Source organism: Capra hircus, chromosome 16 (genome assembly GCF_001704415.2).
Source record: "Capra hircus breed San Clemente chromosome 16, ASM170441v1, whole genome shotgun sequence".
Taxonomy (NCBI): domain Eukaryota; kingdom Metazoa; phylum Chordata; class Mammalia; order Artiodactyla; family Bovidae; genus Capra; species Capra hircus.
In genome coordinates this window covers 59,194,425-59,209,239 of record NC_030823.1, presented here as the reverse complement: position 1 = coordinate 59,209,239, position 14,815 = coordinate 59,194,425, and the positions used below count along the sequence as shown (strand labels likewise).

The 14,815-nt window shown below is 42.6% G+C and overlaps 1 protein-coding gene across 2 annotated transcripts in view; it reads right to left on the bottom strand.

Moving 5' to 3' along the window:
* SOAT1 (sterol O-acyltransferase 1) overlaps nt 1–5,548 on the bottom strand; it is a 64,070-nt gene extending 58,522 nt beyond the window's left edge. The window contains exon 1 of one of the 2 annotated variants that reach the window (XM_005690927.3): nt 5,385–5,548. The gene's annotated coding sequence lies outside the window, so the exon portion shown is untranslated. The remainder of the gene's footprint in view (nt 1–5,384) is intronic. The other variant, XM_005690926.2, reaches the window with a different exon arrangement.

Genomic DNA, 14,815 nt, shown 5'->3' with positions numbered 1-14,815 from the left:
TCACTTAAACATAGAAGGCAAGGAAAAAAAATCTTAATGTACACTGAAAAACAATTTTTTAAACTTCTGACACAAAACATAGGTGTCAAGTTATCTGAAAATTCAGGTATTTTAAGCATCTCTTTCCACAATAATGTGAGATTTACTGTTCTCGTACACTTATGTGTGTGCATGCGCACCTACACACACACACACACACACACACACACAAGAGAAGGAATAACCAACCAGTTGGAGAAGTTGGGTAAGTCCTCATAAAGGTGACATTAGAACCAGAGTTCAAAGAAGAAACAAAGTTTGCCAGGCATCAACACAGAGCCAGATGAAAAGCACTATGAGAACACGAACAAGTACAGGCCTTGCTGACAGATCTATTATTTCAAACATTTTATTGAAGTCTACTACACACCAGGCCCTGGGATACAAAGATGACCGCCAACGGTCTGAACCCTCAAGGAATGAAAAATTAGCGGGAGAAAGATATAAAAACATAATTACAGGAGTATTACAGAATAGTAATTCAGATGTACGTACATAATGAAGAGAATACAAGTCTGATGCCCAATAGAGTCTAAGGGCAATTAGGAAGGGTTTCCTGAAGTAGGTAAAATCTAGGTTAGATCTAAAAGGAAGCAAAGGAAAAGGCTGGAACACAAGGGAAATGGAAGGGCAAGGACAAAAAGTCAAGGGCTCTCACAGGATTCTAAGAAGTCTGGAACTTAACACAAACAAGGAGTTGATAGAGGCTTTTAAACAAGAGAGTAACTTAATATTTGTCTGAGGTAGTATCTGTCTTTTAGTAAGAATTCAGGCAGCAAGGTGGAGGATGTGTTAAGAGAAAGGAGAGCTTGGCAGTGCTGGGGCCCAGGACAGGCTGCTCCAAATTATGCCTCAATGGCACACTGACTGTATTGAAGAAAGAGCCGTTGTCAAGACAGACTTTGACCCTCCTCTCTGTCCTGCTTTCCTAAAAGCAGGAAATAAAATCTCCATGTAAAAGATGCCCTCCCTGTATGGGGAAGTAGAAAGACATCCTTATCACCAGAGATGGGGAATGCAGGGCCCAGAGGCCTACATAAGGAAACACCTGGCACTTTGCTAATTTACTACTACTACTACTACTACTAAGTCGCTTCAGTCGTGTCTGACTCTGTGTGACCCCACAGACGGCAGCCCACCAGGCTCCCCTGTCCCTGGGATTCTCCAGGCAAGAACACTGGAGTGGGTTGCCATTTCCGTCTCCAGTTTTCCTGTAAAATTGGAGGAAGTTACAGTTCAGTACACACAGGCGAAGTCGTATCTGACTCTTTGTGACCCCATGGACTGTAGCCCACCAGGCTCCCCTGTCCATGGAATTCTCTAGGCAAGAATACTGGAGTAGGTTGCCACTGCCTTCTCCAGCTAATTTACTACCCAAGCCCAAACTTTGCTCAAGATTCTTACTAATTAAGCACCCAAACCCAAGTTTCTTTGTCCAGTCAATTCCTTATTGTTGGTCTAAAATATATAAGAGCTGCCACCTTCACTCACTTCTTAGGTCCTGTTTCTATGAGAAATCCATGCACTCGAATTAAAGATTCTTTTTCTCCTGTTAATCTACTTTGTATCAAGAACTCAAGAGGGGTTCCATCAACGATATACTCCAATATAAAATAAAGTTTTCGTAAAAGGTTAATTTATGTTATGTATTATTTTATCAAAATTAAAAAAGCAAATTCTGGGGGTGGGAAAAGAACTCAAGAAGGGTGAAGGGGGAAATTTTGCCCTCCTGGACCACAGGAAGAACAATGAGCTCTCACAAAATGATAAAAGCCTAAAGTAAGGCTCAAATGACATGTGCTTCTTAAAAGAAAAAATGATTTTATGAAGAAGAAATAAGAGAAATCAGATTAATTTACAAACATTAAGCTGAGGCATCTCTGAGACACCCAAGTGCCGACATCCTGAGTGCATGCATGCTCATGCACTGATCTATCTGACCCTGTGACTCCAGGGACTGTAGCCCACCAGGCTCCTCGGTCTATGGGATTTCCCAGGCAAGAACACTGGATTGGGTTGCCATTCTCTTCTCCAGGGGATCTTCCAGACCCAAGGACAGAGCCCACATCTCGCATCTCCTGCATTGGCAGGCCGATTCTTTAACACTGAGCCACCTAGAAAATACTACATCCAGAAGGCAGCTGGAAATACAGATCCCAAGTGAGTTCCTGAACTAAGCCTCCGGGTGTGCCATTAAGCTAAGTAACTACAGGAGAAGAGAAATGAGTAGGTAAGTTCATACAATACGCCTATGAGTCAGTCAAGTGATGACGGTCCACAGGCAGATGAAGATACAAACCTGGACTGAAAACAGATGTGGGATTCATCGGTATACAAGCAGCAGCTAAAACCAAGCACAGGCAGGAAGTCTCAGGAGAAACCATAAGTCAAGAAAAGAGATTACTTAGAATATAATAAAGCTAACATTTGCCATAACTTTGGCTAATTTAACCCTCACAACAACCTATGCACCAGGTTTTTTTTTTTTTTTTTGGCAAGCTACACAGCTTGCAGGATCTTAGCCCCCTAATCAGGGGTTGAATCTGGGCCACGGGCAGGGAAAAGGTCCTAACCACTGGACCACCAGGGAAGTCCCACTATTACCCCACTTTAAAAGTGGTTTATGATTTTCCCAATACTACAAGGCAATTAAAGAACTGTATAAAAGAAAGGCCCAGGAAGGATGAGAGGAAAACCAGGAGCAAGGAATGGTCCAAATCAAGTTAAGAGGTAACCTACGGTCAATATCATGGAAAATTTACATAAGACCTTAAAAAGAGAAGGAAATGGCAACCCACTCCAGTATTCTTGCCTAGAGAATCCCATGGACAGAGAGGCTTGGTGGGCTACAGTCCACGGGTCGCAAAGAGTCGGACACGACTTTCACTTAAAAAGAGAGGAAAAATAAACAAAAAAAAGGGTGGGACATAGGCTGTTTCACAATCTGGGGACATTAATAGCTACCATTTACTTGCATTGGTTTCAGGAAGGACAAAGTAATATATTGAATTGGGTTGCAAAATGAGTTTTGAGGAAGTAAAAATCATGATCATAAGACTAGACTCACCAGAGGTCCAGCAAGAAAGGAACCAGGCACTCATGTTTACCATGCCAGTTACATTTACAGGGCTGGGTGCCAGTGTCAGGTCATACCTCACTTAACATTTCCTTTTAAAAGATGCAAATGATTCGGAAATACTACTCAACTCAAAGTCACATGCCAGTAAGTGGCAATAGAAACATTTACACCCAAAGTGACATAAAGCTGACTAAATAGCTATTTTAAAAACACAACACACTGAACAATTATTCCTTAAGAACCCAATCAATTCAATGGTTTTGGTATGTTCAGTGTGGTAGTATCTAACTTGTCTTACACAAGCAAAACAGAAAAAATTGGACTGAACCACTGAAATGTATTGTGCTAGAAAGAAGTGTTCAAGTGTTCTCAGTTAGCCTGTCTGCAGTGTTCTTAAAAAAGCTTTCAAAAGAACCTGTAAATCTATAAAACACTGAACACCTACTCTAGGTGAAGATTTTGCTACAACACTCCCAGATAGAGTAGTGGTAAAGGGAAACACTTTACAGATGAATGTAACAATTCAAAACAGAAACTTGGTCTTCCTTCCTTCTAAAGGCTGGCCCTAGTACAACTCTGTATTTACATATCAAAGAACTAGGTCATTAAGTCAATCAGCAAAACTAAAGAACACAAATTCTCATTCAGGTCTATAGGGTCAGTATAAGCACTTACCCTCTGTGGTAAATTCCAAAAATAATTTCTCTAACTAGTCTTTGTTAAGGGGCTTCCCTGGTGGCTCAGATGGTAAAGTCTGTCTGCAGTGCTGAAGACCGGGGTTCCATCCCTAGGTAAGGACGATCCCCTGGAGAAGAAAACGGCAACCCACTCCGGTATTCTTGCCTGGAAAATCCCATGGACAGAGGAGCCTGGTGGGCTACAGTCCATGGGGTCCCGAAGAGTCCGACGGGACTGAGCGACTTCACTTTGAACTTTGAGCCTTTGTTAAAAACCTTTTCCTTTTCCAAGGAAACAGATAACCTTATCTAGAGAGTATTTTTCATTCGAAAGTCCCCTCCTCGGTCCTCCAACTCTTTCACTGTGCAAGGTCCTGAGTCTTGAGAATTAAGACCTAAATAAGATGGACCAATCCAGCCTTCATGAAATGCTAGTAGAGGAAACAAGCACTGACGTAACTAATGCAGCTCATTACAACTGATGAACTGAAGCAAAGGAAAACAGAATGCTGGGAGGGATTAACCAGGACAGGGTGGGTTTCCTGAAGAGATATTTGGGCTGACACTAGAGGAAATTAGAGAATTAGAGGTGGAGTAAACCCCTAAAGACCAGGAGATAGTAAAGAGAAACTTTTTAAAAACAAAAATAAAGCTGGTATGGCTTGAGCCCAGAGACCCAAGAGAACACCTGCTCAAACTTTACTGGAGATGAGCGCGGCAGTAGTGTTTTGATCTTTACCCTAAGAATGTGAAATCTTTGCGAGCTCTCAGCACGTGATGCAGTGAGACACGTGTATTTAAAATAATTACGCATTAAAGCTCCTTGCAAAATCCGTCCTCATGCCTAGACAATCCACAACTTCCCTAATAAGCCATGCATCGATACTCTCCAAGTTAAAACAAGGGGGGAAAAATGCTTCAAGTTGAATTCTACTCAACAGACTCTGAAAAAACAGTAGCTTAAACAGCTAAGCATCCACTTTAATATTAAGTGACTAATACACTTAATCCATATACAAACGTGGAAGATAGAATGTATCGTTGTTTCTCGCTTACAAATAATTTCTGAATATACATATCACTTAAACTGCATGCCTATTAACATTTAAGAATGACAGAAACTTAATTACATCCTAATACGGCAAAATAAAATATGAGCTACATTAAACTCATTGACACCCAGATTTACCACACTTTCTTCCCCCAAGTCAATCAGAAGCTGACTCTGAGTGCGTTTTTGGTATCGCTTTTTCAGGAATAAAATGTTTTCTAATTCATAACTTTCTTTACTACCGGCTTGATAAAGGCCACAGAATTTGAGGGTGGACACCAAACAAACCTCTAAGGTTTAAAAGACTGCCAGCCACCCCCGCGCCCCAAGGTAACTTTCTCGCCCGCCACAACCCCCAAAATGACCAGAACCCGCGGAGCCTCCCCCTCCCCCGCAGCCCCGGGGCAAGGCCAGGCCGGCGGGGCCGGAGTTGCAGCAGACACGTCTCTCTCCTTCCTCTTAGGCAGAGGTGGGCGGACCCAGGCGGGAAGTGAGGAGGGGGACAGGGAAGCATGGGCCGGGGGCCGGAGAACCTCACCACGGAGGGCAAATCCGAGAAGCTGTCTCAGCCCCGCTGGCAGGCAGGTCGGCTCCCCGCTAGCTCTTCTGATGCCCCAGGCCGGCAACGCCGGCCAGCCCAACCGCAGACGAAGATAAAGCTCCCGACTCCTCCGCCTCCAGCCTCTGAGCCCGCTACGCAGCGTCACGCGCACGGCCAGCGCCGGCTGAGGATTTCATTGGTGGTCCCGCCAGCCTCCAGGCTCCGCCCACCGCCCACGGCCGCCCCGCCCCTTCCCCGGTGCGCGCGGTGCCCCGGGCTAGAGCCCCGGCTGGCGTTGGTCAGTTGACGTGGTTAGCTTCGTGCAAGCAGATTGTGACTCCCACGACAGCCGCTTGCTTTCCACTTCTGCCCAAGGGATCTAATGTGCTGCAGAAATAGGACCGAGCCAACTTGGGACAACAGTTCTTAACTATGTCTTTCAGGGAACTGGATAAGGATACAGTAAAATAAATGAAATAACGAGGCAATTAATAAATTTAAAAGGGAACTTCACAATTTAAAAAATGGTGCAGAGAGGTTTGGGACATAAGTTAGGTTGTATGTATTTAGATCGCTTAGGTTTTAGGAAGATAAGTCGGTCAGAAGTCTCTGACTCTTTGTAGCCCATCAATCTCCATCAATCTCCTCTGTCCATGAAGTTGTCCAGGCAAGAATACTGGAGTGGGTAGCCGTTTCCTTCTCCAGGGGATCTTCCTGACCTAGGGATGGAACCTGCCTGTCTCCTGCATTGCAGGTGGCTTCTTTTACGGACTGAGTCACCAGGGAAGCCCTTTTTGAACACAGTTCAGTTCAGTTGCTCAGTCGTGTCCGACTCTTTGTGACTCCATGAACCGCAGCATGCCAGGCCCCCCTGTCCATCACCAGCTCCTGGAGTTCACCCAAATTTGGGTTCATCTAGTGGGTGATGCCATCCAACCATCTCATCATCTGTCGTCCCCTTCTCCTCCTGCCCTTAATCTTTCCCAGCATCAGGGTCTTTTCAAATGAGTCAGCTCTTCACATCAGGTGGCCAAAGTACTGGAGTTTCAGCTTCAACATCAGTCCTTCCAATGAACGCCCAGGACTGATCTCCTTTAGGATGGACTGGTTGGATCTCCTTGCAGTGCAAGGGACTCTCAAGAGTCTTCTCCAACATTACACTTCAAAAGCATCAATTCTTCGGCACTCAGCTTTCTTTATAGTCCAACTCTTACACCCATACATGACCACTGGAAAAACCATAGCCTTGACTAGACAGACCTTTGTTGGCAAAGTAATGTCTCTGCTTTTTAATATGCTGTCTAGGTTCGTCACAACTTTCCTTCCAAGGAGTAAGTGTCTTAATTTCATGGCTGCAGTCACCATCTGCAGTGATTTTGGAGCCCAGAAAAATAAAGTCAGCCACTGTTTCCACTGTTTCCCCATCTATTTTCCATGAAGTGATGGGACGAGATGCCATGATCTTCGTATTCTGAATGTTGAGCTTTAAGCCAACTTTTTCACTCTCCTCTTTCACTTTCATCAAGAGGCTCTTTAGTTCTTCAATTTCTGCCATAAGGGTGGTGAAATATAGATAAACTTAGGGTGAGGATATGTGAGACGGGAATGATGAGGGTAGCAGTGACTGAAGGGTCACACTGACAGCCTAAAACAAGCTAACCCAGCCCCTGTAATCACTCCACCCTTAGGGCAAACAGGTTTGAGATGGCCACCCATGACCTAATCAAGCAGCCCTGAACAAATGGATCAAGGTTACCCGAACTGGCTACTCTCCATGGATCTTTTAACAAGATTTGTATATTTCCCCTGGCCAGCCAGAACAGCCAGTGTTGTTCACCCCAAAGCAGAACCTGGCCTCAGCTTTCAATCAGTTCATGACTCCCAGTTGTTGGCAGACCCACCCAGTTTACCTCTTCTGATAGGAACAGAGTAAAAGGACAAAATAGGGGATTAAACAGTTAATCCTAGTAGGATTAACTAGAAAGTAGTTTAAGGTAGTAAGTAGAAAAAATATGGGAGACCCCCTTTAAGTTAATGATTACTCAAGAGAGCAGAGTTACTTAGCAACAAAACCATGCAGCAGAAGCACAAGCTATGCCCCAAAACAGTAAGACAGTGGTGGCTCGAGACACACATCCTGCCCAGGATGACAATAGGATCTGATAGATCCCAGTGGCTTTTGTCCTTCACCTCTCTAAATCACTTCTTATCTACCATTTTTCCTCAAGCGTAGTTCTTGCTAAAACCTAAAGGACTGCGGTACCAGAGCTCTTTGTTGTGTATGTGCTCGTCACATCCGACTCTTTGCAACTGCATGGACTAGATTCTACCAGGCTCCTCTGCCCATGGTATTTTTCTAGGCGGGAATACTGGAGTGAGTTGGCATTTCCAGCTCCAACCAGCTCTTTAGAGCTGCTAAAACAATTCCCAAACAGTTTCACTTCTACTGTTGCAGTTGCTAATTCTGTCCACTGGATGACAATAGAATCTGATAGATCCCAATAGAGTTTGTCCTTCACCTCTCCCTTCCTATCAGTTTAAGAGCAGTAGGAACACAGCGACTCCTTTCTTTGTGACTCAGCTCACCACTATATACACACTTGTTTGACTCGTTTTCTTCCTCCATTTCATTTATTCATTCGAAAAATATTGCATTTTGTTGTCGGCACTAGGGATACGGTAGTGGATATAACAGAAACCCAGCACTTACGTGTCTAGTGGAAAATATAAATTTTTTTATAAAAGTAAATAGGATAATTGCAGGCAAAGATAAGTGCTAAGAAGAAAATAAAACAGGGAGTTCGTTTGTGGTCCAGTGGTTAGAACTGCAAGCTCTCACTGCTGGGGACGTGGGTTCAATCCCTGGTCAGAGAACTAAAATCCCACAATCTGAGCAGTGTGGCCAAAAAAAGAAAAACAAAACAGAAGAATCACTAAAGGACTTTTTGAGGAGATGATCTGAACTGAGACTTAAATGAGGAGAAGGAGCCAGCTATTCCAAGTACGGGGAAGAAAACCATTCTAAACAGGATATGGTGTGGAATGCAGATGCTGAGCAACTTTGGCTTATTTGAGGAACGAAAGACCAGGAGGCTTGAAACACTTTGTATGGAGGGTATGAGACTGAGGTTGTCAAGTTAAGCAGAGGCCTAATCATGGGATTTCTTTGGAAGGAATGATGCTAAAGCTGAAACTCCAGTACTTTGGCCACCTCATGCGAGGAGTTGACTCATTGGAAAAGACTCTGATCCTGGGAGGGATTGGGGGCAGGAGGAGAAGGGGACAACCGAGGATGAGATGGCTGGATGGCATCACTGACTCGATGGACGTGAGTCTGAGTGAACTCTGGGAGTTGGTAATGGACAGGGAGGCCTGGCGTGCTGCAATTCATGGGGTCGCAAAGAGTCGGACATGACTGAGCGACTGAACTAACTGAACTGAACTGAAATTTCCTGTGATTCCCTAAATTCTTTTATGTTGCTGGTGAGCCTGAAAGTCCACCAATTATTCTAAGTTGCAGATATATTCAAAATGTAATGTTAACTCTTAATCAGATAGTTTTCCTCATCATATGAACTGAATTAGGAATAATCAACATCCATGTTGATTTCTGTGGGTCCATGGGGTCTCAAAGAGTAGGACATGACTGAGCAACTGAGCACACACACGTGCACAGAAACGAATTTAGTAATGAGGTGCTGTATAAAAGGGTGAACATGAAGTTGGAACATGAGGTTAGGAAGAGCCGTGGGCGTTGGGCACCTGCAGAGTATTATGAAAGGTGGACTACTTGGGGTTATGCTAAAGGTTATTTTAGCAAGTAGGAGGAGGTGAAGAAAGAGGTGAGAGGCCACTTATAATGAACCTCATGGTTTTAAAAGCCTTGCCTTGGGCCATTCTGAGGAAATCCGATCCTAATAAAAGTAACATTAGTCTATTCCTAATTTTACATAGAAAGACAATATGACGCCTGTATGTATCAGTGAAGATTCACTGTTTTTTCCCAGTTTGCTTATGCAGTTGTGAAGTGCAAGAAGTTAGCCTGTTAAATGCACATGCTAGTTGAAACTATAGGAAATATCTTCTAATAAATATTGAAGATTCCAAGATAGGATTTAGAGCTAAAATTATGACCAGTGACTGACAACACAGAATGATAGCACTTAAAAGAGTTGGAGATCACTAAGCCTCTTTAATTCTATGGATGAAGAAACTGAAAGCAAGCAGGTTTAAATGGATTTCTCAACTTCAATCAGGTAGTTAATGCAACAGTCTGAACTTGAATATCACAACTCTCGGCTTTTAACCACAGGCTTTCTATAATATGGTGTAAAAGTCTGAGAAACCAGGTTAAATTTTCCTGAAAGTTTTCACATTTTCATTTCAATAAGTTTTTTTTTTTAATGTGAAGAAGCATATTTGTGCTTAATGATTTTATACTTAGTAGTTCAATTACTTTTGACAAATTTCCAATTTTTTGAAAATTTTTCTTTCTTTCTGTCAAGGGTTCCACTTTTTGGATAATCAACAAGGACCTTCTGTCTGCTCCATGTTATGTAGCAGGTTGGATGGGAGGTGAGTTAAGGGAAGAATGGATACATGTCTATGTATGGCTGAGTCCCTTTGCTGTCTACCTGAAATTATCACAACATTGTTAATCAGCTATAATTCAATACAAACAAAAAGTTTAATAGAAAAATATAAACAGCTTTATTTTTAAAGAAATTTCTAGAAGACCTATGTAATTTATAATGAGATCAACACCAAGATAAATCCATTTATTTTCTGAATATATTCCAGATGTCACCAAGAGTCCTCCTTTTGATAAAACAATAAAATCTACTTTCCTATCCTGAACGTAGCCTGGTTTTCTTCTGAAATTCCTCTGTCTACTCTACATATTTTCCCATGTCTGGACATGGATAGCCAAAGGCAGAAGTGAAGTAGAAGTTGGAGTCAAATGAGATATACTTGTGAGGCCTGACCTCTGAGGCTACTCCACCTGTCAACTTAGTCTACTTATTCAGGACGCACTTCAGAGCATTTGGAAGGTAACTAAACAAATAAAGGTTAGAATGTTCTACTTCACAATGCAGATTGTAAAGCAGTGACATTTCTCACCAGGAAAGACACAAACTAATACATTACTTTCCCAGGCTCCATCCTCCGCTTATCAAAAATGCACTGTGAGGAACTCCCCTGGTTGTGCAGTGATTAGGACTCTGCACTTGCGCTGCTGAGGTTCAATCCCTGATCACGGAATTAAGATCCCAGAAGCAATTCATCACCGCCCCTCCTCTAAATGCATTATATCAAACTTTCACACTCGAATGTGAATTTTAGCTCAACTTACTGCATCTTCTAAGACAATCTGGATCTGTATTCCCTGGTGGCTCAGTCAGTAAAGAATCCATCTGCAACGCAGGAGATGTGGGTTTGATCAATGGGTAGGAAAGATCCCCTGGAAAAGAAAATGGCCATCAATTTCAGTATTTTTGCCTGGAGAATCCCATGGACAGAGGAACCTGGCAGGCTACAGTCCATGGGTCACAAAGAGTCAGATACTACTCAGTGACTAAATCACAGCCACCTCAGCTCTACTCTAAGTAAGAGTGACAAAAAGGTGAGGTTTCCAATCTCATCGATCACTGACATTGGTAGAGAACAAGAAAGCATTGTGGAGAAGCTATCTAGAACCCCTGAAATCTCACTTGGTAGAGAACAGGCTATTCTGGCATTACGGTGTAATCCACATGTCTGTGCCTGCAGGTTAATTCATTGGGTAATAACAGAGTTCACTACAGTTCGCGGAAAAGGTGAATGCAAAATTTTGGACTCAACGTCTCTGAAAACGAGCATATCTTTTCAAAGGAATTTTTAAAATATAAGTGAATTTATGTTATGCCAGCAGAACTTTCTTTTTAGTGCCCCATTCAATGCAATTTTAATTGGAATACTTCTGAATGTCCATTTAAATTGTCTTAAGGGTCTATGTCCGGAGAAGGCAATGGCACCCCACTCCAGTACTCTTGCCTGGAAAATCCCATGGACAGAGGAGCCTGCAGTCCATGGGGTCGCGAAGAGTCAGACATGACTGAGCGACTTCACTTTCACTTTTCACTTTCATGCATTGGAGAAGGAAATGGCAACCCACTCCAGTGTTCTTGCCTGGAGAATCCCAGGGACGGGGGAGCCTGGTGGGCTGCCGTCTATGGGGTTGCACAGAGTCGGACACGACTGAAGTGACTTAGCAGTAACAGTAGCAGAGTTTGTGTTTAAACAACATGTTTTTAAATAGATTACCTTAGAGGCTGATGAATCAAAATAATAGAAATAAGAAATATATACCTTCATCTCTCAGAGGAAAGGCAATAGATAAACCCACAGTAATGTCGTTATCGTTTTAAGATTGCTCTTTCTTTTCCTAGCTCAGGAAAATCTATTTAATAATTTTCTGAATGTCTCTAAAAGTCCAAATGTCATCTCTTTATGTTGAAATTTTGTCTGTTTTAATGAGATTTAATTTATAGCAAAACTCACCCTTCAGAGATAGTTAATTGTCCTATAAATTGATTTGATAAGCTAATCCCTGCTAATATTTTAACATGTATGAACTTATCAATGTGTTCTCTAGTAGAATTACACTTTTAGAAACTTTTTGAAATAGTATCCTATCCAAAGTCAAGATTCTACTGGACATAATTCCAAGTTCACTGGCAGATCCATAATCAGGGTATTTTGGAGCGGGCAGATCTCAAAGAAGTTTTACTGCACAGACCTTTGACTAACAGTTCAATTCCTTAAACCAGTTTTACTGGACTGCCCTATAAAAGTTTCCCCTAGAAATGCAGAGGTAAATGAGAATTCCTCTTTCTGATAGTATATGTAAAGCTTTTTACAGGTCAAAGATAAAAGAGTAGAAAATAAATCCCTTCAGTGTGAAAGCCAGACGATAGCATGTTGATATCTGTGCTTTCCTCTGATAATTTTTAACCAGAATATCTTCAAATACAATTATTTGGCAAATGAATAAACATTTACTGAACGCCTGCTATGTGTCGGATACTCTGCTGTGTGGCATTAAATGTGCATAAGCACATTTCATTATTCTTACTTTTCTAAAGCCTTTTTATAAAGCCTTCCTTTTATAAAGCCCATCCAGTGTTTATGATGTTTACAATCAAGGCTCTCAATTTCATATGAAAGTGAAAGTCACTCAGTTGTGTCTGACTCTTTGCAACCCTGTGAATTACACAGTCCATGGAATTCTCCAGGCCAGGATATTGGAGTGGGTAGCCATTCCCGTCTTCAGGGGTTCTTCCCAACCCAGGGATCAAACCCAGGTCTACCGCATTGCAAGTGGATTCTTTACCACCTGAACCACCAGGGAAGCCCCAAATTTCATATATGTAAATATAAATAAAATGGTTACATGGTTTATATATCCATTAGGCCACATTCCTTGAGGTAGAAGACTACCTGTTTATTCTTCTGTCCTCTGAGCCTGAACCTAGTCCAATGCCTGGCACTTAGTAAATAGACTCTCATTAAATCTTTTTGGAAAAATTATTTTTAAAAATATTTATTTATTTATTTGGTTATGCTGGGTCTTGGTTGAGACACTTCGGATCTTCAGTCTTTCTTGCAGCATGTGGAATCTTTAGTTGTAGCATTCAAATTCTTCGTTGCAGCATGTAACGTGGAATCTAGACCACTGACCAGAGATTGAATGGGAATGCAGAGTCTTAGCCACTGGACCACCAGGGAAATCCCTGGAATAATTTCTCAAATAAATTATGGAACATTTTAGTGGACAGATCATTTTGATTAGTTCTCCATAAGTGTGTTACTGATAGTAATGGTGTTTTGAGTAAAAGGAATTGATATGTGACCTTGTTCTCCCCAACAGTGCTTTGTAATAATGAGCACCCAATTGATGCTTTGAACTGTGGTGTTAGTGAAGACTCTTGAGAGTCCCTTGCACGGCAAGGAGTCCAACCTGTCAGTCCTAAAGAAAATCAGTCCTGAATATTCATTGGAAGGACTAATGCTGAAGCTGAAGCTCCAATACTTTGGCCACCTGATGTGAAGAACTGACTCATTGGAAAAGAACCTGATGCTGGGAAAGATTGAAGGCAGGAGGAGAAGGGGATGACAGAAGATGAGACGGTTAGATGGCATCACCAACTCGATAGACATGAGTTTGAGTAAACTCTGGGAGTTGGTGATGGACAGGGAAGCCTGGCGTGCAGAGTCGGACATGACTGAGCGACTGAACTGAATATAAATTTAATTGAATGAGAAGCTTTTTTTAAAAAAAGCATTGTGAGGGGTACAGAGCTGTATATGACATAGTTTTATAAAAAATTTTAAAATGTCATATACAGCTCTGTACCCATCACAATGCTTAAAGACAAAGAAAAAAATAGGGCTTCCCTGGTGGCTCAGACAGTAAAGAATCTGCCTTCAACGTGGGAGAATCTGCCTGCAATGTGGGAGACCCAGGTTTGATCCCTGGGTCAGGAAGATCCCCTGGAGAAGGAAACAGCAACCCGCTCCAGTATTCTTGCCTGGGAAATCCCATGGACAGAGGAGACTGATGGCCTACGGTTCATGGGGTGGCAAAGAGTCGGACATGACTGAACGACTAACTTTATAAAAATAAATGTAACCAGAGACTCCACTTCCCTAGTCCCCAAGCTTGGGGTTTATGAGTGCCCTCATTTTCCCTCGGAGTGTGGATACTGGATCCTAGTAGTCCAGGATGCTTAGAGAATACAGGGTAATCAGCACACAGAATTTCTTGCTGCTCTCACATGAAATGGAATGCTAACAGTAAATGGCAGCTGGCTTCTACAGGGTGCTGGCTGGTCCTCTATTCTGGCTTCTGCCACGGCACTGGCAGGATGCTTGTTCATAACAAGCTTCTGTAGCCACCTGCACTGCTGCCTTATGGGCCATAATCTGGCCCTTGACCCAGAATCAGGATGTGCTGAAGTGTTTGCCCCTTTATGGACCCAAGGCTCTGGCTAATTTTACTCTTTTCCTCTTTAGAAGCCTGGTAAGTTACTTCTAAATTTAGCTGCAAATAGAAAGAGACATGGTTTTTCTAGCCCGAAATTCCAGCCAAGCCTTCATCCTCAGAGTTATGACCATCTTCTAAGTTTCTGGGCCCCACAGGAGAGAAGAAATAGCTCTTTACTTATATTTATGGGCTCATGCCATACTCTCCATGGTTCTCACCAGAGGAGTCAATGAGTGGACAGCAACTACTTTTTGGCAGACAAGTAGGAGAGAGTCTAGCTTGAATATGACTAGCCCCCAGACTGCTTTTTCCCTAGCAGCAGTCTAGTCCTAGTTTTGTGAGCCTTCAAGCCTCTTTTCTCCTTCGTGGGTCCTCTGAGATAGACCTTCTATCAGTATTGGGA